Source organism: Diceros bicornis, assembly GCF_020826845.1.
Source record: "Diceros bicornis minor isolate mBicDic1 chromosome 13 unlocalized genomic scaffold, mDicBic1.mat.cur SUPER_13_unloc_1, whole genome shotgun sequence".
NCBI lineage: Eukaryota > Metazoa > Chordata > Mammalia > Perissodactyla > Rhinocerotidae > Diceros > Diceros bicornis.
Genome location: NW_026690866.1, coordinates 11767354 through 11792388, shown reverse-complemented (window position 1 = coordinate 11792388; position 25035 = coordinate 11767354). Strand labels below are relative to the sequence as shown.

The following is a 25035-nucleotide window of genomic DNA, read 5'->3' as shown; positions in this document are numbered from 1 at the left end:
GGCAGGCAGGGCTTTATGCCCATGGGCAGAGCTCCTTGGCAAAGGTCAGCTACTCCTTTGCACCCTGGAGAGCAGAAGGCACCTAGGGCTGCCAGTGGTCCATGGGAGGCCAGGACAGCCTGCTGACTGGCAGACATCAGGCCTGCAGCACGACAGGTTCATGGTGAAACTGCTCCTGGGTAGCCTGGGCCAGCGGGTTGGACAGAAAAGGTGGCCACCTGGTTTTTGTCACTCTAGTCTGTACGTGCTCGTCTCCCCAGCTAGCCAGACCCTGGGGAGTGTGGCCCTGTGGCTGAACAGCACTAGGGACTGAGGAGAAGTTGCCCTTGGCAATATCGAGTCCCTCCTCTTCATGTGAGGCCGGGTTGAGCTGGCTCCATGCCTGACCTCACCCCCTTGGCGACAGTGGGCTTCTTCAAGTCAAATTCATACAAGGCTTCGGGTTCATGGCACCGAACACATTGGCATCCTCAGGGGTCTTCAGCATGGGGGTGAGGGGCCAAAGGAGCGTTGGCTATTCTCAGGACAGCCACACCAGTGACAGGGAAATGCACAGAGACAGGAAGCATATCAGTGCTTGTCAGGAGGTGGGGGAGTGGATATGGGGGCATGGCTGCTTCATGGGTACAGGGGTTCTGGTAGGGCGAAGCAATGATCTGGAACTAGATAACAGTGACGGTACACAGCATAGAGAATGTAGTTAATGGCCGGCTCTGAAATGTAGAAATTTATGTGAAGAAAACATTAAACTTTATTGAATCTAAATTTGAACACATAGAACATAAAAAATTATAAAACATTGAAAAGGGAAAAGACATCCTGCCCTCACAGGCAAGGTGAAGGACAGCTCTGGTGTGGAGCTGGAGCCGGCCGGGCCTTAATTGCTGGCGATGAGGGCGCTGCTGCAGCTGCTCTAGCGCTGGATCCACTGCTGTGGCTGATGCTGGAGATCCCACCAGCTCTGGCTGTGCAACTGGCCCAGGAGCTGGACCTGATCTGGGGCTGGAGCTCGGTCTGTCTCAGGCGATGGTGCCTGACCTGATTCTAGAATTAGTTCTGGTCCTGAGACGGACTCTAGCTCTGCATTGTTGACAGATTTGGTGCCGGAGCTAGTGACGGAAATGGCTGCTGCTCTGGAGCTGGTCAAGTGTGGGAGCTGGAGGGAGCTCTCGTTCTTGATCTGGCCACAACTGAGCTCTAGATCTGGCACCAGAGCTCTCACTAGTCCACAGCTGGAGCAGGATCTGGTGCTATGTGGCTCTAACTTTGTAGGTTGAGGTAACTCTGGCTCTGCTGTTGGTGACCGAGCCTTCTCTAGCTCCACAGCTGGTAAACAACGTGTCCCGACCTTTAGATGGGGTCAGTGACATCATCAACCCATCATGAGCTGTCCATCAGATGGTGGGAGAACTCCAGCAAAGAGCATCTATTACAGTAGTGTTATTTCATCTCAGTTCCAGTTACATATTGATTTTAAATATACTTAGAAGGAGAATAGGATAACAGAAACCATTTACTCTTTGCTGAGATTTAACAGAGCACACCTTATTGATGTAATTTTTAAGAAATATTACACAGTGGACGACACCATTCTCTTCCCTCTCTCTTTCCTCCCCAGAGGTAACTATCGTCTTGACGTTAATATATGTATTCTGTGCACATTGTCTTTTGCAAAAAGACAATCGTCCCAAATTTGCTGAGGTTTTTGCTATAAGTGGCCATCAAAGATATGCATCCTAGTGAATACTGTTAAAAACACTGTCCTTTCAAAGTAAAGACAACAGTTCAACAGTTAGTTGAGAAGGTACCTGCTTTGTAGATATGGTTTTTAAAAGAGAGGTTTGAAAATATCTCCATTCTGTTACCATTGATCCTCCTTATTTGGAAGAGTTATGTTCTGTCAATTCTTCACTGACACTGCATGAGCAAGAATGAACCAGTGCTCCCAGGGGAAGGACAAGGTGAGGTTTCTGCAGCCTCTGGTCGTGACATGTTTGGGAACCTCTCAATGCACAACCTTGTCTTATGTGTGTCTCTTGAAAGACACCTTATTTCATATAGATTGTTGATTCATTAGTTGAACTCTCGGCCAACAGCACTATCTATAACTCATGCCTGAAGGAAGCTCATCTAAGACAACCATTTTCTATGAAAGGCCCATCACAGGCTCCTTGTGCTTACGAACACTATACAACACTTCAGCACTACATTTGAGGGCCATTCTAAAGAGCAAAAGCACCAAGGAGAAGCACAAAACGGGACAAACTTAGCATTCCATAGATTAGAAAAAGGACATTTGTTGACGTGAGAATTAAAACAAGAGTTTTAATACTGTAATAGCAAAAACTGGAAACAACCCAAATGTGCACCAAAAGAAAAACAGTCAAAGGAGATGTTGTTTACTCATACTAACATGTAACAGTGAAAAAGAATGGGTCCAAGCAAATTGTTACAAAAGTATCTCCAATGTAGTTTTGAGTGAAAAGAGGAGGTTGCAGAACCAGGTCCATGACTCACAGGAACAGGTCTGCCTGAGGTTTGATCGCCAAGCAGCTCTATCAAGCTTAATGCCAACTGCTGTGAAAAAGGAAACAAAAATTCTGTTTCTGGAATGTGCTATTTGCCTTAAGAAAATCTTGCAAGCATGTGGCTGGTAGGTTCATCTAAAAGGACAGAGAGCTGAGACTTTGCTGAGCTTACAGAATAGGATTTACGAGTTCTTTCATTCCCTGATTCCTAAGGAATATTTTTATGTAAATGTGTGCTTGTATGACAACATTTCAGGTGAGACTCGCTTGCATTATAACCTGGTAATGAGGTTGTGGGATTTAGCTAACCATTAGCAAGGCAAAGTTTTGCTGGCTCTCTTCTCTACCAAAAGCAATGTAAAAGTTGGGCAGGACTATTTTGGGTTAGCTGGTGGTATTTGGGCTGGTTTGCACCACACAGCCCCAAGAAGTCTCTCACCTCTGGGCCTCTGTACTTGAGGTAGCCTCTGCCTAGAACCTCTACCCAGGATGTGTAAATGGCTCACTCTTCATTTCTTCATGCCTTGGCTCAAATGTCCTCTGAGAGGTGGATACCAAGACAGGATTAAACGGGCAAGGATTTTATGAGGGGAAATGTTTCTGTAACAGAAAATGGGGTCGGGGAGCCTGGCAAAGTGTGAGAGTCATCAGGCCATGATGCAAGTCTGACTCTAAATGAGGGGGAGATAGAGGGAAGGATGGGTCCAAGTGTCCTACATTGCTGTATAGTCTAAGGAAGGCTTAAGAATGCCACTGGGGAGTCCTTGAGCACAAGCAGATCAGCAGAAGAGTCCATGCCTCCCAGGAACAGGTCTGCCTGAGTGTCTATCGCTGCCTCACTCACTGATTTGGAGCAGTCCAAGGGAATCACGACCTCAGTGCAAACAGAGGATAGATCTCATAGCTCAGCAGACTACTGACTTCATAGCTTTGGCTAATTACATTTGCTGCAGGTGGAGGCCTTCGAGGAGCAGTCTCCTGGATACCATATCTTATCAGTCAGTTTTCCCTGATCACTCTCTGCAAAACAGCCCCACAGAACAGTAAAACGTCAACCACATTTCACCAGGAAACAGTAAAAACACATTTCAGACTGGATACAAGGCACATTCCAGGACAACAAGTAATCTGGACTGGTGTTGGGAGTAGATTAAAACTGGATTACTTCTAGGGATCAAGCAATATCAAGAGAAAGAGAGAGAAGGAAGCAAGTGAGGGAAGACAGAGGGCGTTGGCCCTCAGCATTTGGGGCTAGTATTTGGCCATGCCCATCAGGGATCATAACCGGCTGCAAGACATCCTACAAGCCATAAAGTCAAAACAGCTCATTCATTTACAAAAATGCATTTCATGTATTGACTTTTGTTTCAACCCGTCCCCTCATTTCAGACAGGAGATCCAGAAAAGGGAGACAACTCATCAGTAGCAGAACCAGGACTAGAACCCAGGGCCCCAGACTCCTGGTCATTCATTCAGGAGGGCACCCCTTGTTCCTGGCTGCCTGCCAACCTGTAGGAGGACAACATTGGTGAGGACAACCTGAAGGAACTGAAGTTCTTGCCTTCACAGAAGTTCAAAGGAGGTGCTTGTGCTGGATCTTAGAGGATGACTAGGAATTTGCCAGACATCTGAAGGGCATTGGAGGCAGTGCCTGCAAAGTAGGGAGGCCTGAAACAGCGCTGGGATCAGAAGGCACAAGTGAAGCCCTCTGCTCAAGTGGATGAAGTGCTGAGGAGCGAAGTGAGAGCTGGGGAGGACGATGCACTGTGGAAGACAGCGGGGAATGCCTGCAGGGGTTTTGGCAGTGAATGCCAATAGGAAGAGCTACCCTCTAGCTCACTGTGGGTGGAGCAGGGACTGAGTGGCTTAGTAGCTGTTGGGGCCCAGGAACGCCCCCAACAAGGCCAGGGAAGAGATGACGATGGACATTGGTAAAGGGAGTACACAGGACAGGGGAAGGACTTACCTGGATATGCGCGGACGGCACCACCCCTCCAACGTTTCCCAGGCTGATGCCAAGAGGCAAAGGGCCTCATGACAGGAAAGCGCCCTGTGCCTGCCCGAACAGGGCAGATGCTTGGGAAACATGCGCTGCGTGGGGAGGGGACAGTGCTCAGGGGGATCTGGAGCTCAGAGGAAGGTCGTGCACCAGGTGGCATGGCCAGGACCTGGGCCCCATCTACCACCCTGAGGATTGCGGGTCCCTGGCTCCGCCCAGCCCAGCCACCCCCCCGTCTGCGCCACTGGGGGCCCTCAGCGCCTTTGCCTTCAGCCAATAGGAAACCTGGTGGCGGCGCATTTGCCAGGGCCTGGGGTCACACAAGTTGGCCTAGACTGGTGGCCTGAAGGTGCGATGGCGCCGGCGTTGAGGGCCCGGCTGGGGCGCCGGCTGGGCTGCCCTGGGCCGGGGCGAGGGCCCTGAAAGGCGGCGGTGTGCTAGTGGAGCAGGCAGGAGGCGGCAGAGGCCGGGGCGCGCCGTGGGCCTGTAGGTTGGCGAGCGCGCAGCCCGCGCCGACTGCACCCTCGTGGGGGCTGCATCTTTTCGGGGCACAGGTCGCCCCTCCTTCATGCTGCCCAGCTCTGGGCCTAGCCCAGCCCCGGCTCGCGGACGCGCCGCCGGGTGGAGTTGCTGCCATCCTGCCTGGAGCTGGAGCGGAAGAAGTGGGCTGCCCCTCCCTCCGCGAGTTCTGCCCGCCGCCGCCACTGCTCCTCCCCGTGCCCTTGCTCCCTTGAGAAGCTGCCACGCTGGAGGGTGAGACTCTGGGAGGGCGCCCCTCGAGCGGCCGCAGGCACGAGAGGGGGAGGCGACAGGGGCGCTGCCCGCCTTGATGGAGGCCCGGAAATGGCGGGTTTGTGGTGGCCCGCTGCATCCGCACCTCCCCAGGGGGTCGGGGTTGTCCCCACAGATCAGGGAACAGAGGGAGGCTCAGACAGGTCAAGGGACAGGCCCCAGGCCCCACAGCTGATAGTGGTATGTACAGTGGGATCCGCACTCGGGCGGTCGGCCCCGGGGGTTCTGATGTTAGGACAGCCGGCTGCAAAAGCTCCGGGACCTTGCGGGCCGTCTCGTGTCGGTGGACCAGTGGGAAAGGAAGCATTAACTGGAGCAGGTACAGCGATGAGCGAGGAGGAGCGGAGGTCCGCACACACTAGGGTGTTTGCACAGGAGGCGTCTGCCTTGACTCAGGTTTGAAAAGATGGCAGCAGAGGGCGACTTGCGGTGGCTTCTCTTGGAGCCAACAGTCAGAAGAGCAAAACAAGGTACTTAGGATAGGTTCTTGTTGGGGATGCTTGTGGGAATCTCGATGCAGGATGAAAAAGCAGCAGTTTGGACCAGTTTGGCTTCTGACTTGTCTGTCAAGGGTAACAAGTGATCTTGAACTGAAAAGGGGAGTTCAAAAGAAACGGGCCATTGAAGCTCCAGAGGAATGACAAGTTGCATTGTTTTTTCCTTAATATTGAGATGTAAGAGTTATTTATGTGTGCTGGATAGAGGTCCTTTATCATATACATGATATGTGCAGATATTTTCTGCCAGTCCACGGCTTTTCTTTTGATTTTCTTAAGTGTCCTTTGAAGAGGCAAATGTTTAAATTTTAATGAAATTCAGTTGATCAGTTTTTCTGCTGTGGATTGTGTTTTTGGTATGTGTAAGAAGTCTTTGCCTAACCCAAGATCACAAAGATAGTTTTCCTATGTTTTCTTGTAGGAGCTTCATAGTTTTAGTTCTTCTGTTTAGGTCTATGAGCCAGTCATTTGAGCTGGTATTTGTGTATGGTGTGGGGTAGGGGCCTTTCTACATGTGGATATCCCATTGTCCTAGGATCTTTAGTTGAAAGACTAGCCTTTGCTTATTGAATTGTTTGGCACCTTCGTCCAAGTCAGTTGCCTGTAACAGTAAGGGTTTATTTCTGAACTGTCAGTTCTGTTCCGTTGATCTATATGTCTAACCGTATGCTAAAATTATGCTCTTTTGATTACTGTAGCTTTATAATAAATTTTGAAATTGGGAAATGTAAGTCCTCCAGCTTGTTCTTGTTTTTAAAAATTGTTTTGTCTATTCTGAGTCTTTTGATTTTCCAAATAAATGTTAGGATTAGCTTGTCAGTTTTTGCAGAAGTACTTGCTGGGCTTTTGGTAGGGATTATGTTGAATTTGTAGATTGATTTGGGCACAAATGCCCTCTAAAAATTCTTTTGTCTTCCAATCCATGAACGTGGAATTTCTCATTTAAGTAGGTCTTTAATTTCTCTCAAGTATGTTTTGTAGTTTTCAGTTTACAAGTCTTGCATTTCTTTTGTTACAGTTATTCCTAAGCATTTTATCCTTTTTGATGGTATTTTGAATAGAATTGTATTCTCAACTTAATTCTTGGAGCGTTCCTTGTTAGTATATAGAAATACCTTTGGTTTTTGTATATTGACCTTCTATCTTTTGACTTTGCTGAACTTGTATATTAGTTTTATATGTTGTTGTGTATTCCTTAGGATTTTCTACATACAAGATCGTGTTGTCTGGTTGTCTGTGAATCAAGACAGTTTCACGTCTTCATTTCCAATTTGGATGTCTTTGTTTCTTTCTTTTGCCTAATTGCACTGGGTAGAGACTTCAGTACAGTGTTGAATTGAAGTGCTGTCCGTGTTCTGTTCCTGATCTTAGGGAGACAGCATTCAGTGTTTGACCATTGCGGGTGATGCGAGATGTAAAGTTTTCACAGATGCCTTTCCTCAAGTTGAGGAAGTTCCCTTCTTATCCTACCTTATGCGGAGTTTCTTTTCTTTTTTTAAAATCCTGAATAGGGACTAGATTCTGTCAAATGCTTTTTGTATATCTGTTGAGGTGATCATGTGATGTTTGTCCTTTATTCTGTGAATAGGATATATTACGTTAGTTGATTGTTGGATGTTAAACCAGCTTGTATCCCTGGGAGAAATTCCTCTTGTTCTTGGACAATAATTCTTTTTCCACTGAGTTGGTTTTGCTAACATCTTATTGAGGATTTTTTTCGTGTGATGTCTTTGACTGGTTTTGGTATGAAGATATTCCTGGCCTCACTGAATGAGTTTCTGGAAAAGTTTGTGAAGAATTGGTGTTATTCCTTAGGTAAATGTTGGGTTAATTTACCAGGGAAGTAAGTCATCTGGGTCTGGACTTTCCTTGGTAAGAAGAGTTAGTTTTATTACTAATTTAATTTTTTTAAGCTTGTTATGGGTAGACTAAAATTTTCTGTCTCTTCTTGAGTCAGCTTGGGTAATTTGTGTCTTTCCAGGAATGTGTTCTTTCCTTGTTAGTTATCTAATTTGTTGGCATAAAGTTGTTTGTAGTATTCACTTCTGATCTCCCACAGTTCTGTAGGTTGGTAGTGATCTTCTCTCTTTAGTTCCCGATTTTGTTAATTTGCATTTTCTCTTTTTTCCTTGGTCAGTGTAGCTGAAGATATGGCAACTTTATTAATATTTTAAGAGAACCAAATTTTGGTGAATTCATTTTCACTATTGATTTTCTATTATCTGTTTCATTGATTTATAGTTCAATTTTTACTATTTCCTGTAATGCTTGCTTTGGTTTTAGTTTGTTCTTCTAGTTTCTTAAGGTGAAGGGTTTGGCTAGTGTTGAGGTCGTTTTTCTTTTATAATGTAGGTATTGGAAGCTACATTACAAGCTTTAAACTTCAGTTTAAAGCTCAAATTATGAGTTTGTCTCTAGGCACTATTTAGCTGCAGCCCATAAATTCTGATATGTTGTATTTCCTCTGTCTTCATTCACCTTCAAGTATTTTTCAGTTTTCTTTGGAATTTCTTCTTTGACCCTGGAGTTATTTAGAAGTGTTTAATTTCCAAATATTGATGGTTTTCCTAATTTCTTTATTGTTTGATTTCCAATTTCATTCTGTTGTGGTTATAGAACATACTTTAATTTCAATCCATTGAAATGTATTGAGATTTTGTTTTTTCGCCTAGCATATGGTCTATCCTGAAGAATGTTCCATGTGTTCTCTAAAAGGATGTGGATTCTGCTGTTGTTTGGATAGAGTGTTCTAGAGATGTCAGGTCAAGTTTGTTGATAGTTTCTGGGTTAATCTATTATTTGCTCCTACTATTATGCACCACCCAGGCAGCTTCAGTGTTCCTCATTAGCCTCTCATTGTTTTCAGCAACCATCCCAGGAGGAAAGGCTGTTTGCTCTTGGTGATATCTGCATCAGGTCAGAAAAATAGAGCCTTGTTAATGTGGTCTTGCAGGGAACCACCAGGCAGAACAAATGCGAGTTCTCTGGGAGTAGGGCTTTCCAATTGTTCCAATCATTTTCTGCCTCCCCCCGTGGCTGCCAGATTGTTGATTTCCACTGAAATTGTGAGCTGTTGGTGTTGAGGGCTCCTGCAGAGTTGAGGAGAGGTGGATGGGAATAGGTCAGATTAAAATGCGACCAAGCTTGCTGTTCTGACTGAGAGTCAGCTGCTTTCTGGAGTGAACCTCCCCGAGATTGCTTGAAGTCTTTGGTTCTTTGTCAGAGTTTTGAAAAGTGGATTTTGACAGTTTCCCCGTGTTTTTGTTGCTCCACTATTTTTACTGACGTTGCTCAATCCATATCCTTTGAATGTAGTTACGGATGTGGTCGGATCACATCTGCCGTTTTGCTGTTTGTTTCTTTATGTCGTTTTTATCTTTCTGCTCTTCCTTTGAGGCCTTATTTTGTGGTTAATAGGTATTTTTCTAGCGGACCTTTTAAATTCCTTTGTTGGGTGTTTTACTATATTTCGTTTGTTTTTTTTAGTAGTAGCTCTTGGGATTAAAATATATGTCTTAATTCATCACAATCTACTTCCGGTTTTTAGTGACCTAATCCTGAGGAAACTAAGGCAACTTTGTTCCAACATTGCTCCATTTCCTCCTCTCTCTTTTGTGTGGTTGTTCTGATATATACCACATCTTTATACATTTGAAGCTCAGCAAAGCAATTTATAATTATGATTTTGAGCGATTGTCCTTTAAATCTCTTAAGGGATGAAGATAGACAAAATATATTTGTGCAGTGTTTTATATTTACGTTTATAATTACTTTGACTGATGTTCTTCATTTCTTCTTGTGATTGTTACTGACCATCTGCTGTCATTTCCTGTCAGCCTGAAGGACTTCTTTAGTTCTTGTTCAGACACGTCTGCTCTCAGTGAATTCTGTCAGTCTTTGTTTGGTCATGTCTTTATTCCAGCTTCAATTTTTTTTAAAGTGTAATTTTGCTGGATATAGAATTAATGCTTGGTTGACAGTTTTTGTCTTTCAGACTTTGAATATGTCATTCTATTCGTTTCCGGTCTCCATAGCTTCTGATGAGAAGTGAGCCGTGAATGTGATTGTTGTTGCCTTGTACCTGATGAGTCCATTTTCTTTGGATGCTTTCCAGAGTTTGTTTTTTAACGGCTTAACTGTGTTTTGTTGAGCATCTGTGATCTGTAGGTTTATGTTTTTCATAAAATTTGGTGGGTTTTCTGCCATTCTTTCTGTAAGTGTTTTGTTCTACTTTCTTTCTCTCTTGCCCTTCTGAGACTCCCATTTCCTGAATGTCAATACACTTGATGTTGTGCCACAGGTCTCTGCAGCACCATTCGTTTTCTTTTCCAGTCTTTTTTTTTTTCTATTTTTCAGAATGAATACTTTCTATTGGTATTTCTTCAAGTTCACTGATTCTTTCTTCTGCCATCTCAAATCTGCTGTTGAGCCTATATAGTGAATTCTTTATTGGTTATTTTGCTTTACAACTTTAGAATTTCTATTTAGGATATTTGTGTTTGTATTTCTGTATTCAGCGTCCGTATTTGTCAAGTCATTGTCATCATGTATTCATATGGTTTTTTAACATGGTCTTAAAAAAGTCTTTGAACAACAGTTCATTGAAATCTTTGATAAATCTAACATCTGGGTCAACTGCATGTCAGTTTCTGTTGGCTGCTTTTTTCCCCCCGGTATATGTCACTCTTTCTTAATTATTGAATTTTTTTTGTTAAAAATTGGAGTTTTTCATGATATATAATAACAACTTTGTATTCTGATATTTTTCATACTGAGTTTTTTTTTTTCTTTTTTTGAATTTTTATTGACTTGATTTATAGCCTCAGCCTCCTGGACTGTGCTTGGCCACTGATGTCTTTGCTCGGTTCCTGTTTTGTCCCCCTCCCTCTTATTTTGTTAGCCTGACTTCCTGAGGGTTGCCCCCAGTCTGCATCCCTTTGTGGTCAGCCAATGATTTGGGCTGAGGTTGTGCTCAAACACCTTGAGCTTCTAAGGTTTCTACCCTCTACCTTTGATTGTGTGTAGGTTGGAACCACATCAAAGTTCAGCCTGTTCTCCAGTCTCCTCATCTTTACTTTCCACTGGTGCTCAGGTCTCATCTGTCCATTCGTTCAGTTTCTCATTCAGCCGTGGATGTGGGCAGAGGCTTCTGTCGCTCTCTCCTTTCTAGCATCTTCCCGTGAAATTTCTGGCTGGTCTGCCTCTCCTCTTTCCCCAATCAGGATTGCAATCAGGCTCATCGAGGTGTGCATTGTACTTGTTTGTTTCCTACTAGTTTGCTGATGGGCATGAGTTTGCACCTTCCAGTTTCAGCATCCAATGTAAGTCTGTGCTTTCTGGCAACAAAGCTGAAGGATTTCATGGCCAGCCCTGCCTTGTTCAAAATTCTGTGCTAACTGAGCTGGGGCAGACGGAACAGCACGAGACAAGAAGTCTGAAGACTCCAGCTGTTCTTACCTGTAGTTCTCGCAGTCTTCTGTGAATAATTCCTCAGTTTATTTGTGTTTTATTGATTTATCAGGCTGTGAAGTGATGTTTTTTTAAATAATTTTGTCCATTTTTGTAGTTCTTTTTTGGTGAGAGCTTCACTAACCTCTTCACTCCACCATAGTTGGAAGTGCTCTGCTCGCACTTTATTATAACACACATTACTGAATGCTGACTCTGTGTCAGGTGTTGTTCGAAGCCTTTTCTCATACTAGGAGATTTAATAACACAGTAGGTGCTCACCAATTATTTGTTGAGTGTTGAATCAACAGCTACTACAAGCAATGAGAAAAAGCGTAGAGTGCTGGACATCCTTTGTGGACTCACTTCTTTTCTATGTTTCCTGCCGTGTGGTCCGGGGCTGTGTCCAGCCTCCCCAGTGGGTCGTTTCTGTGGAGCTAGAGCCGTTCCCAAAGGCCAAGGAACTGACCTTTTTGACTCACACAAGGATGCATGTGTATATGTTCCCTGTGAATGTGAGGAGAGAAAATATCACAGGGCAAAAGGAAGGATATGTCACTTTGGGATGACTTGATTAAACAAGTCACCAACAGGTCAAATTTAAAGGAAATATTTAGCTAACTTTCTTCAGGCCGTGATGCAATTAAAAAAATAATCTTTTTTTTTTTTTGCTGAGAAAGAGTCACCCTGAGCTAACGCATGTGCCAATCATCCTCTATTTTGTATGTGGGTCGCAGCCCCAGCTTGGCCACTGACAAGTGGTATACGTTTGCATCCTGGACCCGAACCCAGGCCGCCCTAGGAGAGCGTGCCGAACTCACCCACTGGGAACTAGGCCACAGGGCCGGCACCCCCGCCAAGAAAATTCTTCACATTTGTTCTTTATTGGTCAGCTGGCTTTTCCTAAGGATTAGGTTTATATATAGTCTCTGAGACTGACTACAGAGGCCTGTGATAAACTCTAAACAGCCAACAGACAGTGGGGCGTCGTTTGGGTTACCATAGAATTTGTCATCCAGTTTGTTCGAGAGTGAACTTTGGGACATCAGGTGTAAGCTAGGACTACCCCAGGCCACCCGGGGAAGGTGCTCACTCTGGGTTTTATGGGAAAGGAGCCGATTCTAAAGCCAAGCTGCCTTTGGCTTCAGCCCTACCGAATCCTCAGTTTGCTCCTGCGGCCCGTGAAAGGGAGGATTGATAACATCACATCGCGTTTGGGTGAAACACCCAACAGAGTCACTGGGCTGTGAATGTGTCACTTTCGCTGTGGCTGTGGTATGAATGGTTCTTCATGGCAGGTCTTTGAGAATGTCACAGTGCAGCATCAGGGTCAAGAGGGTGCATTCTGGAATCACATAGCCTCCACTTCTTAGCCGCGTGACTGTATTAGGCAAGTTACTTAATCTCTAGGAGCCTCGATTTTCTCCTCTATCGACTACTCATCTTACTACCACCAGTAATGATAGTGAGTACGTGCCGTCGCTCTTACACATGAAGTCAGGCACTATTCACTGTAGGGGCTTTAGCTCTATTAACTCATTTAGTCCTGACAGCAACCCAATAAGAGAGATATTATTCTGAACTCCAGTTCACATAGAGGGAAAGAATCACAGGGAGGTCAAGCAGTCTGTGTCAGGTCACACAACTGGTCAGAGTCTACCAGCTGTAGACCCTCTGGCGTTGCGAATATTAAAACGAAGGTTATGTTCAACTTTACTGCTTTGTGAGACTGTGTCTTGGTGAATGGGGAGGATCTGATAACTAGATCCTTGGGTGAGTGTGAAGATGAAATGAGATAGTGCATCTCAAACACTTAGCATGTAGCAAACATTCCATAAGTGTTGGTTGCTGTGTTAATAGTGTGTGTTCTTGGAATGGGTAAACAAGCTGCCATTTATTTCTGGATAAACTGGATGTCCCAGATAAGTGAATGCTTTATGGGAACTCTTTTTCAGATTTCACCTGCCGCCTGTGGCCATGGATTCACACTGCTGTCCTCTAAAAGTAAGGAAGGGATGAAAGTTTGGGAGATGGAACTCAACAGAGATTCTCAGTTTGGATTTGACAGGAGCCAAAAAGAGAAAATTGAGGCTCTCCCCTTGGCTTTTTCTGCTGTGATTCGCTGAGGAAGCTCCCTCTTATTTTCAAGAATCTGATGACATAAAGCAGACCGTAACAACAACATAGATGGAGTCTTCAAAGGCACATTGTTTGGAACTATCTGGACTAGATTATTTTCAGCCTGTTTGGTAAAGGTCCTTTGCTGATAAGTAGGGATGTTATTTTTTGGCCCCAGAGTGATGACCTTTGTTTCCTAACTTGAGATATCCTGAGACACTGTACAGTGACTAGAATGTGGTCTGGGCAAAAAATTCAATGAAAGCCTTAAGATGGAGGCTTCATTCCAGATATTTGAAATTGGATTATAAAATGTTAGAAATGATTTATGATATTTTCAAAAGTAGACACTAGTCAATCAATATTATGAGGACCATATGAAACATTTTTTAAAATAAAGGAGAATTACCCAGAAATACATACTGGACAAATCTTTCTTTTCATTTTTTTCCCTGTTCCTTCATTTGTATGCAAATGTCTGTTTATAGAATTTTGATCACAATGTATATTTTGTTTCCTGCCTTTTTTCACTGAATTTCATATCAGAATCCTTTTACCCTTAGTATTGAAGTCTTTATTGGCTGTACGATGCCAAATGACATTTCTTTTTACCTTTTGTTTCGAATGATTGTAAACATATGCAGAGTGGATGGAATAGGATAATGCACCCCATGGGCCGTCACCAGCTTCCACCATCGTCAGCTCATGACGATCTTGTTTTACCCATTTCCCTCATGTGATCCCTCAGCAAATTTGGAGCAAATCATAAGAAAATTGATTTCATTGATAAATATTTCAGTACATATCTAAAAAAAATAAGGACTGAAAAGAGTGGTAAGTATAGCATCACACCTAAAAATAATGAACAGTGTAATCCCTTAATATCAAATACTTTGTCAGTGTTCAAACTGACAGTTGTCTCATAAGTGTCAATAGATTTTTATGTTATTTTAAAAATTTATTTGAATCCAAAGCCAGATAAGGTCTAGACATTGTAAGTGGTTGAGAAGACTTTTATAGTCTTTTAAGTCTGTTTGAATCTTTTTTCCTTGAAATGTATTTAACGAAGAAATGACATTGTTTATTCTATAGAATTTTCCAGTCTGCAGTTTGTTGAATGCATCCCTGTGGTGCTGTTTGACATGATCCTCTGTCCTCTGTATTTCCTGTCAATTGGTAGTTGGAGCTAGAGCCAGTTTACCTTTCAATGTTATATAGTAACCTTTCCCAGGCCCTTAGGGGTCTATGCAGATAGTAATGGTGGATGTGAATCACTTGTCAGTATTTTAATGTACTTCATATTTTCAGCTACTAATATGAGCTAACAACATTGTCCATTTTCTTTGATTTTGCCTAGAATCATATCATCTCATTGTGATAAACCAGTTATTTCATGCAGATCAAAAGCTCTGTCTGCAAATTATATCAGTCACTGATGAATATGGATGGACAAGTAGATTATTATAACAGTCATAATGCCATTTATTAGGTAGATGAGATGTTTTTAAAGATGGGGATCATAGGAGAAGATAGAGGGTCATTAGTGAGGAGTATGTTGAGAACCAGTGCACTCGCAGACCTTCTCCTCAACTCCAGCCTCCACTGTAAATAGTCAAAAGTTCATTGTTTAAGACCTGTCAGAGGAATTCCCTATGTAGACCAATCTGGCCTCTCCAGTAGGATTATAAAGAACACTAAGTTTCTTCTTAAATCATTTATTTATTTATTTATTTATTTTTTGTGAGGAAGATCAGCCCTGAGCTACCATCTGATGCCCATCTTCCTCTACTTTATATGGACGCCACCACAGCATGGCCTGACAAGTGGGGCATCGGCATGTGCCCGGGATCCAAGCCAGCGAATCCGAAGTGCAGCGCGCCCACTTAACCGCTTGCGCCACCAGGCTGGCCCCAAGTTTCTTCTTTAGAGTGACTTCTAGACAACATTCCCTCTTACTTGCTTATTTAAAAATTAAAATTTTCTGTTTTGAATACATAACATATTTGCATAATTCAGAATCATAATGGCGCCATAGAACATATGATGAAGAGTTTGCTTTCTACCTCTGTCCTCCCAGCATCATGATTTTTCTCCTTGTCGTTAACATTTTCCAGTTTATCCTTCTGAAGAGATGTAATGCATGTGCAAGCAAATGCATCTACAAATGTATTCTTTTTGCTTCCTTTTATTAGAAGAGGAGTCATATAATATGTGCTGTTCTTCACCGTACTGAGAAATCCTAGTGGCTATTGCAGAAAGTGGCTATTGCTTTTACTTTCCTGAAAAATTCAAATGGTGTGAAATGACATGTGAAGAGCTTTCTTTAATAAGACTAAGGATGCTTTTCAGTAACCCCGTGTGTCATGGAGGCAGTGTGGTGCAGTGGGTTGGACTTGGGGACTTATGTGGTTTGAGTAAGTCGTTCTGATCTCACTGTGTAACAATGTGGGGGTGGGGCAGTGTCATCTCTCATGTTAGAAGTGCTCTGACTCTGCGTCAGTGCACTCGCCCTGGTTGTGTTTGTTTCAGCGAGGGGAGACGCGTGTGTTTTGGAGCTCTCACCTGTCCCACTGCCTCTGGACAGACCTCAGGAGACACAGGTGCTACAGGTCTCCTGCGGCAGAGTCCACTTTCATCCTGACAAGACGGTGAAGGACGTGAATTGACCTGTTCAAGATTGATGGAGGGTTGGGGGACCACTTTCTTGCCATAGGGCCTGAAGTGACCCATTTGATTGAGTCACATCTGATTGTGAAGCTTTGGAATTTCCCGAGCAAATCAGGAACATGGCTCAAGAGACTGTGTTGGGCAGACTTGGCTGACTCTTGTCTGTTCTCTGCTCTCTGTGGTTCTTGAGAAATCTCAGGTATTTATAAACATGACAGCGTACACCAGGCAACCTCATCAACGCCTGCCTTTGTTGTGAAGTCACTGAGCAGGGCTATGTGTGTAAATGGCTTTTCTACTGTACTGAGAGAAGCCTGTTTGCTAACACTTCCTCCAAAACGCGGGGCTTTCAGAGTCCAGGCTCTTGGGTAATCCCGACCGTCTCAAAAAAAGCGGTTATTCCAGGGAAGGCCAACTTCACGAAATTCATCACATTTCATTTTCTGACTTAGGGTGCTTTGTAGGAAAAGGCGAAGGTGGTGATTAGGAACTCTTTCCAGAGGGGCCTTGGCCTTGAGGGCAACCTGGTGACAGGTGCAAGGAATGGGGTGTTATGAGTGGTTCGGAGGATTCAATCAGAGACGTAAAAGAAACTCCATTCCAAACAAATGGACTGAAGGTATTTTTTATTATCTAGAGGATAGTAAAGGCGATAGTCCTCCAACAGATCTGAATAGGTCAAGTAATAAGAGGGAAAAACACCAGCTCGATCAGAAAGGGAAACACCAGATCGACTGAAGGGAAATGACACAAGTCAACGGGAAAGAGAAACACCAGGTTGACCGAAAAGAGAATACATCAGATCAATTACTTCACAATGAATCAATTACTCAAAACATCCACACCCCACAGCCGGGAGAGTCCTGTCAATCGACACGGCTGGTTGGGAATCATACATCCTGGGCAAGGCGTCCTTTCCACAGGTAGAACACTCACCAGGCCTCGCTTTCCAGCTGTTTATATAAGCAGTTACAGAGTTTACAGAGCAAGTATTCAGTGTTTCAATGCACAAAATATTATCAGTGGTGTACGTGCACTGAGCCCCCTGGCTATTGTCGCAGCCCAGTAGTTGTGTATGTGCATTGTTTTTGTGGTTTCTTTCCAGCCCGGCACAGATGGCCAGTCAGCACCAGGCTACGGCGCCCGAAGGGCCTTGAAATTTTTACACATTGCAAATATATCCATCGGAGAATGGCCAGTTCCCACCATGCAGAAAGCAGCTTTTATATTTCTTTTTGTGCTGCTGGTTGTAGGTCAATGGAGCGGCCAAACATGGCTGTACTCATGTCAAGACATGGGGGTGCTGAGGCCTATCACAGGAGGTGCTGGCCTCTCATGGAATTCCTGAGAGGCAGAACGAGGGCCCAGAGAGGAAGCAGAGGGAAAGTACAGGTGGCCCAGCCTGTTGCAGCATGTCTGCACCCCAGCATGCCTGGAGGTGAGCCTGCACTGGCTGGAAATATTGGAGAAGGAAACCCAGTGGCAGTTGGGTGACCAGTTGGACTAGGACCGCTTTCCAGACCCCTTTCCAGTCCTGACGTCCTCAGATTCCCCAAACCTGTAGAACTGATTTCTGATTTCATTGGTGGTGGTATTCTTTAGTCTTCAGCCTGGGCAACAGCTATGATGGACAATGTGGAAGGAAGGTGGTGGAAAATGAACTTTACAGGTGAGTTCCCACAAGGACTACCCCTCCCCAAGTTGTATTGAGTATTAAACATCTCTGGAGTGATTACTATGTGATAGAGCCATAGAGCAGTACAAAGCCAGGTTCCTCATTCCTGAGAGGATCAGTGAGCGCTTCCTGGAAAGTTGTGGAGGGTGTTGTTCCATCTCAGGGGGAGATTCGTGCATCAGCCTGGTGGGAGGGAGGGCGCATGAGCATTGATTGGGATGCCTGGACCTTCTTTGGATTCCTTCTTTATTTTTAGCCAAATTGATTAACTTCAAAAATTCCTCTGTTTCAGTTATATTTCTGTTGGTCTTTAAAAAAATTTCTCTCTAGTTCCTCGCGTTATGCTCGTTGGTGTAAACACCAGTCTCAGCTCTGGCAACATATTGAAGTCACCAAGCGATTTAGTTTGTATTATTTTACCTTCGCACCTGTGTCTAACTCTGCCTTAATTTTAACATAGAAAGTTTCCCTAACAGTTACTATGTGTGTGTGTGGGGCCGCCAGTGAAGAATGACAGAGGGGAGGCCAGAACCCCACAGTGCTTACCATGAGCATATCTCTTGATTCTCTCCAGATTGCCCTCAGCCATTAGCGGAAGTCACAAAGTCCACAGAACGCAGGCCTTCGATGGACAGGTGGTCCGGGTAAGAGGTGTGGGCTGAGAGCCAATCATTCTGCACCCTGGGGCACTTTTGAAAGGGGGAAACTTGGGTGGGGTGATGGGAAATTTCTTAGGGGGATTTTCTGAGTTAATAAATTTTTTTATGCAAATGATTGCCTGGCTACTGTAGACCAGGATGTACAGTACTCGAACATGGGGAACCAAGTTGAATAAGGTTTGGGGGGGATAACACTCTAGTGGGAGAGAAAATTGAAAAAACTAGCTGTACTCGAGTGTGTCCTGGCGCTGTGTGTGTTTCAGGCTGGCTTTATCTTGTTCACCATTTATTCCCATGTTTGGGGCAGTTCCTGGCACATGGTAGATATCTATAATCAATACTTAAATACATAAATGAATGCATACCGAAAGTGCTATAAGAGTAGCAAAGGGGAGTCATTAAGTCTTCCGGGGATGGAATGGAAGGCACAGAAGGCATCGTGGAGGAGGTGACAGAGGAATTTACCAGATAGACCAGGAATGGGTGGTGGGAAAGGTTTCATGGCAGAGGGGAGGTGGCAGGTGGAGCCTTTAACTGCTGAGAGCATGTGGGGTGGCTGGAGTTTGGTATGCTTACAGGGGAGTGCTGTGGCATAGGCTGGAAGACAGGTGGAGAGTGAGCGATGCAGGGTTTTCTAGGGTTGGGGGAGGAGGTGATGAAGGCCACTTGGGAAGGCGTGGGGAGAAGGGACATGTGGAGAGACATGTAAGGAGGATTGACCAGATTTGGGGCTTAATAAGAGGTCCAGGGAGTGAGCTAGAGGGAATGGAGCCTGACTCCACTGGCAAATGAGTGGCTGCTGATGTTCTCAACCCGGATGGGGAAGTCCTAGAGGAGGAGGCTCGTGTTGAGTGGGAGAGAGAAGCAAGGAGGAGGTAGAGAGTGAAATTGTTTTTAGTATGCAGTAGAGTATAGTGCGTCTTGCACAGACTTGAAAGTCCCATGGATGCGAATTCAAGTCCCTGCTTCCCCACATATTAACTGGATGAATTTGGTCAAGTTACCAACCTTCTCTGAGATTCAGTTTCTTCGTAGGTGTTCTTGGTTATTGACTTAGCACAGTGCCTGGCATAATAAGCATTTAGTAAACGGTGCTTTTCATTAGGCAGTTAGAAAAGCAGGTCTGGAACTCAGTAAAGTTGTTGGGAATGGAGATAGCAGTGTACAGGTGACAGAGAAAGCCTTGGAAACGGATGCAGCCTCCCAGGGGAGTGTGAAGAGGAGGAGAGAAGAGGGCAGAAGACAGACCTTGGAGAAGGATTCCAACACTGAAGGGTAAGGAGTAAGGCTGAGCTAGGGAGCAAGACTGGAAGCTATGGGAGAGGCAGAAGAGAGAGATGGGGAAGAGAAAGGCTTGTGGAGAAGGGAGTGGTTCTTCAGGGATGGACTGGGATGGAGGAGCTCTTGGGTCTTCTCCTTAGGACATCTGGCCCTTTCCTTTAGCAAGAGCCGCATCAGTGGAGGGGCAGGCAGAAACCAGGCTGCAGTGGAGTGAGAAAGAATAAGAAGTGGAGGTTGTGTGGGGCAGCCTGCCTGGACTTGGCCCCCTCAGGTTCAGGAGCAGTAGGGAATGCTCCCGTGCTTTGGGTCCTTTGAGCAGGACACTGGGCTGCCAAAGATTTCTTCTCATCAACCTTCCCTCTGTTTGTCTGATAGATCGCTTGTGGTCAGGACCATAGTCTGTTCCTAACGGATAAAGGAGAAGTCTATTCTGATGGATGGGGCCCAGCTGGGCAAACAGGTAGTGGACCTTACACCTCCTTGGGATGGTGCAGTCTGGAGCTGTGAGCAGTGGGGCTCTCATGGGCTAGAACCACCTGCCTTCATTTGACTCTTACCTCTCTTATCACTTCCTGGGGACACTGTTCTGTTTGTCCCTTCCCAGTTCCCTCATCCCCAGCTCCCATGGAAAGGAACCAATAAAGGATTGGGTGGAGCATTAGAGCCACCCCTCAGCAGAGGAGCTGTGAGCCTTTCTCTCAGCAGAGACAGGAAACTGTGTGAGGCTTTCAAAGAGAAAACAAGTGTCCCCTAAAAGGAGCTTGATGTTCACTGATTTGAGAAGAATGTGATTAATGCAGGGAGGAATGATTGACACATTTTCTCAAGCTTGTATATTTAACCTTTTTGTTTCTGATATTGGTCTGAAGAGAGGGCCATTAATATAAGACTAAATCTTGTAGAAATCCTCAGTAATCCTACCAGCAGATGAAATCATCTTTGTTCATTGTCTACTGTTTTCTTCCAATCCTCGTTCATATGTGCACATTTTTTCCCCCAAAGCCACAGTAGATAGTTGTATGTCATAGCTGCACATCCTTCTAGTTGCTGTATGTGGGACACGGCTTCAGCATGGCCGTAGAAACGGTGCGTCGGTGAGTGCCCAGGATCCGAACCCGGGCCGCCAGCAGCAGAGCGCGCACATTTAAGGGCTAAGCCACGGGGCCGGCCCTTTTTTTTGATGAGAAAGATTCGCCCTGAGTTACCATCCGATGCCAATCCCTCTCTTTTGTCTAACGAAGATTGCCCCTGGGCTAACATCTGTGCCCATCTTCCTCTACTCCACATGGGATGCCGCCACAGCATGGCTTGACAAGTGGTGCATCGGTGCACGCCCGGGATCAGTACCTGGGAGTCCCAGGTCGCCGCAACGGAGCGTGCACACTTGACCGCTCCGCCACAGGGCCGGCCCCCATTTGTGCACATTAGTATACAGTAATCACAGCATAGGTGTGGTTTTATATGCTTGTTTTATCATTTATACTTACATAAAGCATTTTTCCATGGTGGTAATATTTTCACAGTTACAGTTTTTAATATTTGTATGATATAGCATCAATTTATCATAATTAATAATTAATTTAACCATTTTATTATAAAATTACATGAGCATTTCCCTGTTGTCAGGTGGCATACTTCTTTGGAGATGGAGTGCGGTGGCCGTTGGAGATATTATGACATTTATCTTGTGTGCATACGTGACTTTTTCTTTCGTTTGGATTATTGCTCTAGAATAAATCCCAGGAGTGTCAAAGGAGTAGGATATTTTTATTCTTGTCAGTATGTATTGTTAAATTGCTTTCCAGAAGTTTTATCAGTTGATACTGCCAGCAGCAGTGGGTAGAAGTACCACTTGAATTTTGTGGGTGAGGCATCGTGGGGGGGTTTAGCTGGGTCTTTGGCTCTGAGTCTCTCAAAGGCTGCAGTCATCGTAGGGTTCCACTGGGAAGGCTCTGCTTCCAGGAGCACACCGATGGTTGTTGGCAGGATGCAGGGGCCCCAATTCCTTGCTGGTAGTTGTCCAGCAAATGGTTGCTGGCCAAGCCTTCCTCGGTTCCTTGCCATGTAGGCTTCTCCATGTGGCATCTCCCAACACGGCAGCTGGCTTCGTCAGAGTGACCAAATGAGAGGGTAAGACGGAGTGCCAGTGAGACAGAAGCCAGTGTCCTCTCATTTAATCTGGGCAGTGACCTCACCTTCACTTTTGCTGGCCTTCTGCTTGTGAGAAGCAAGTCACTAGGTCCAGCCCCCACACAAGGGTGGGGAGTACACGTGGGTGTGAACAGCAGGAGACAGGGCTCACTAGGGGCCATTATAGAAGTAGCCTGCCACAACCATGATCTTGACTGTGGCCTGAGCCTCCCTCTGTCAGTGACAACAGTGATTTCTTTCCAGTGGCCCTTGCCAGAGCACAGTTAGGTAAAGAAGCTCTCTGCGAGCCAGGCAGCAGAGGCCAGGCCCCAGCTCTGCCAGCCTCGCTCACCTAGGTGTACACTTTCTGGGTCAGTAAACCCCTCTTTTCCTTTTGAGTCAACTTAGGGACCGTTGGTGTGCCGCGGTCTTCACCAAAGCACTTAGAATCTGTCTTTCCAAAGTTATCCCTCAGCAGAGGCACCAAGATCAAATCCTGCTGGAAAGCTAAGTTGGCCACACTTCGTCCTCCAGACCGCTGACCCTCCCATCTTTCACTCTCAGCAGAAGAACCTGCCTCCTGTTTCATAGGGGAAACAGATGCCGTCAGCTGAGAAAGCCCTCAGTTTCCCACTCGGACTCCTGCACACTTGCCTCTACCTGTCCCCGCCCTGGGTCCCTTCCCTTTATAGTGGTGGGGGAAGCGTGTCTCTTCCTGCTGAAGCTGATGATTCTATCTGTGCCCTGGATCCCTTCTCCCCCCGTTCCTCAGAAGCCTCACTCCATCTGCTGGGCCTTCTTCCCCACAACTTCAGCCTCTCCCTCTCTACTCGTCCCTCGCCATCAGTCTTGACACCTGACTCAGGTGTCTTCCATCTTAAGAGGCCCTGTGTGGAGCCCTCCACATCCTCCCATTCTCCCAAGTCCCTCCCCTTCGCTTCACCTCCTGCCTCCCCTTCTAGGCGAGAGTTCTCAGGAGCTGCATTGACTTACTGTCCCCATTTCTTCGTCTCCTTCTCATTCCTCTGTCCGTTCCACTCAGCTTCCACACTGATCAGTTTGCTGAGTGGCTCTTGCTAGGGTTACGGTGACCTCCATGTTGCTGAAAACAATAATAAAGAACCTGGAGACCATTGTCCAATCTTTCCCTTTCTTGATCTCTCAGCAGCGTTTGACATTGGCCGTGACGTGCTGAGCATCTTGGTGAAGAGCGGTCTTCCTTTCGCCCCTGTGACTGGGCTCTCCGAGGGCTCTCTTCGTTTCTCGTTCCTTCTGGACTCATTTCCTGGCTCTCCTCCTGGGCCAGGCCCTCCCATGTCGGAGGTCCCCGAGGCGGGACTGTGCTCTCCTCCTTTCCTCTGCCTTCTCCTTCAGAAGGTCTCACCCTCACCGTGGTTGCAGTCACCGTCTGTGTGCTCAGGACTCTCCAGCTGGCTGGTGAGGCCAAGCCTGCTGTTCGGAGGTGCGAACATCTCTCAGTGCCACTTGACGTTTTCCCCTGGCCGTCTCTAAGCACTGTGAGTTCAGTGGGTCCAAAAGTGAACCCCTGCTCGTCACCCCCCACCGCTCCTTCTCCACTGTTTGCCACGTCCACTCACGTTCCCCTCTAGGAATCATGTCCCTTCCCTACTTAGAACCCTTACCGTCTCCCCATTGTGCTTAGAATAAAGACCAGACCCTTCAGTGGTCTACAGCATCCTGCATGACCTGCCCTCCCTGCTCCCCACTGGCGTCTTGCAAATATTCCCCCTCGTCCCCTGGCTTCATCCACTCGGCCCTTGTTTAAACTCCCTCGGTGGGCCATGGCCCTTCCCTCCCTGTGCAGGTGCTGTCTCCCCTACGTGGAATACCGTGCTCTCCCCTCCCCTCCACACTCCTACTCATCCCTCAGACTACGTGGATAGAGTGAAGCCTCCCGACCGCTCCTGCCCATGAACTACATCAGGCTCCCTGACGTTCCCTCACGGAGGCCCCTGTCCTGCCATCCTTGCAGTCAGCACAGATTAACTGGGTGTTAATTTTGGCTGACCTCTGCCTCCTCCACTAGACTGAACTCAGAGAGAGGGACCGGGTCTCTTCCTTCCCCTCATGTTCCCATCACCAGTTAGATGTTTAGCTTATGTTTACTGTTTGGGACATATTTGTGGGGTGAATGAATGACCTGGCACTTATCTGCTCTTTCCGTTCACCAGAATCCTTCCAAGTTCTCACAAGTTTGTCTTCCTAACAGTATGGACCCTTCCTGTGACTCGGGTGAATGTCCCCCGATACTTGCCCTTCTCAGGAGTGGGGACGGTTAAGCATGTGGCGTGTAGGGGCACAGGCTGTGCTGTATGAAATGGTGAGGGCCTCTTGCAGGCAGGTCATTGGGAAGATCTAGAGGGGTCAATGGCTAAGGGTCGGTGTCTGTTGGATCCACAGGCACAGACCTCAGCCTGAGGGAGGGAACGTGGCTGTGGGAAGACCTAGTTAGAGTGAGTTCAGTTAATAGAGGGTGAGGGTGACGTTCCTGACAGAACGATAGTAGCCCTGGTTTCTCTGTAGACAAATAGCCAGCCAAGAGCTTAGTAATTCTGTAGTAAACCTCTGGAGTGGAGAAGGAACTGCTTTCTCCCCCTCCCGTCGCCTGGGCCAGAGACTCCGTCGCTGCCTTCTCCAGAGAGGCTGCACCAAGAAACAGAGACAGAGGGAGAAGAGCCTTAGTGTTTCGACGCTGAGGTCCTTGCCCCTGGGATGAAACATCTGGCATCACTGATAGGTATTCCACTTTTTATAAGCAAAACATCATTTCTGATGGTTTTCGGCATCTGGCCCTAAGTTGTTTTGTACTTGGCTTGCTCTCCTGGTCAGTGTGAAACTTAGAGCTGTTAGTAGGGGGACAACTGTCTTTCTGAGGCTCTCCTGTGTTCACATGGGGTTTCTGGGTGATTTGTTGACTAGGCCCCTCCAGGTTGCCCTCCAGGTTTGGGAAGTTTATATTCTGAGCTTGGTTAGTTTGCTTGGCATACGCCCAGAGTAAGAATTTAAAAGAGGAGAAAATAAACTGATTCTTTTCCAAGTGTCATCAATGTGTTTTGCCAAGCAAGGAGGAGAAAACAATCCCTGTGGATCTAAAGCATCCCAGTGGTGCAGTTTGAATTTCTGGTGAGGAGGGCTGCACTTGGTTTGACTTACTGACCGCTGTTTTTACTGTCATGTAGAAGGACATGTTTTTGTCTGAGGCTACGGAATTCTTGGCAAA

General features: G+C 45.9%; 1 long non-coding RNA gene across 1 annotated transcript; it reads left to right on the top strand.

Moving 5' to 3' along the window:
* Positions 1 to 5217: 5217 nt before the first annotated feature.
* Positions 5218 to 25035, top strand: LOC131401719 (uncharacterized). Its single transcript, XR_009217885.1, has 4 exons — positions 5218 to 5280; positions 13220 to 13268; positions 18299 to 18368; positions 24995 to 25035. It is a non-coding gene; the product is annotated as an uncharacterized LOC131401719 (long non-coding RNA).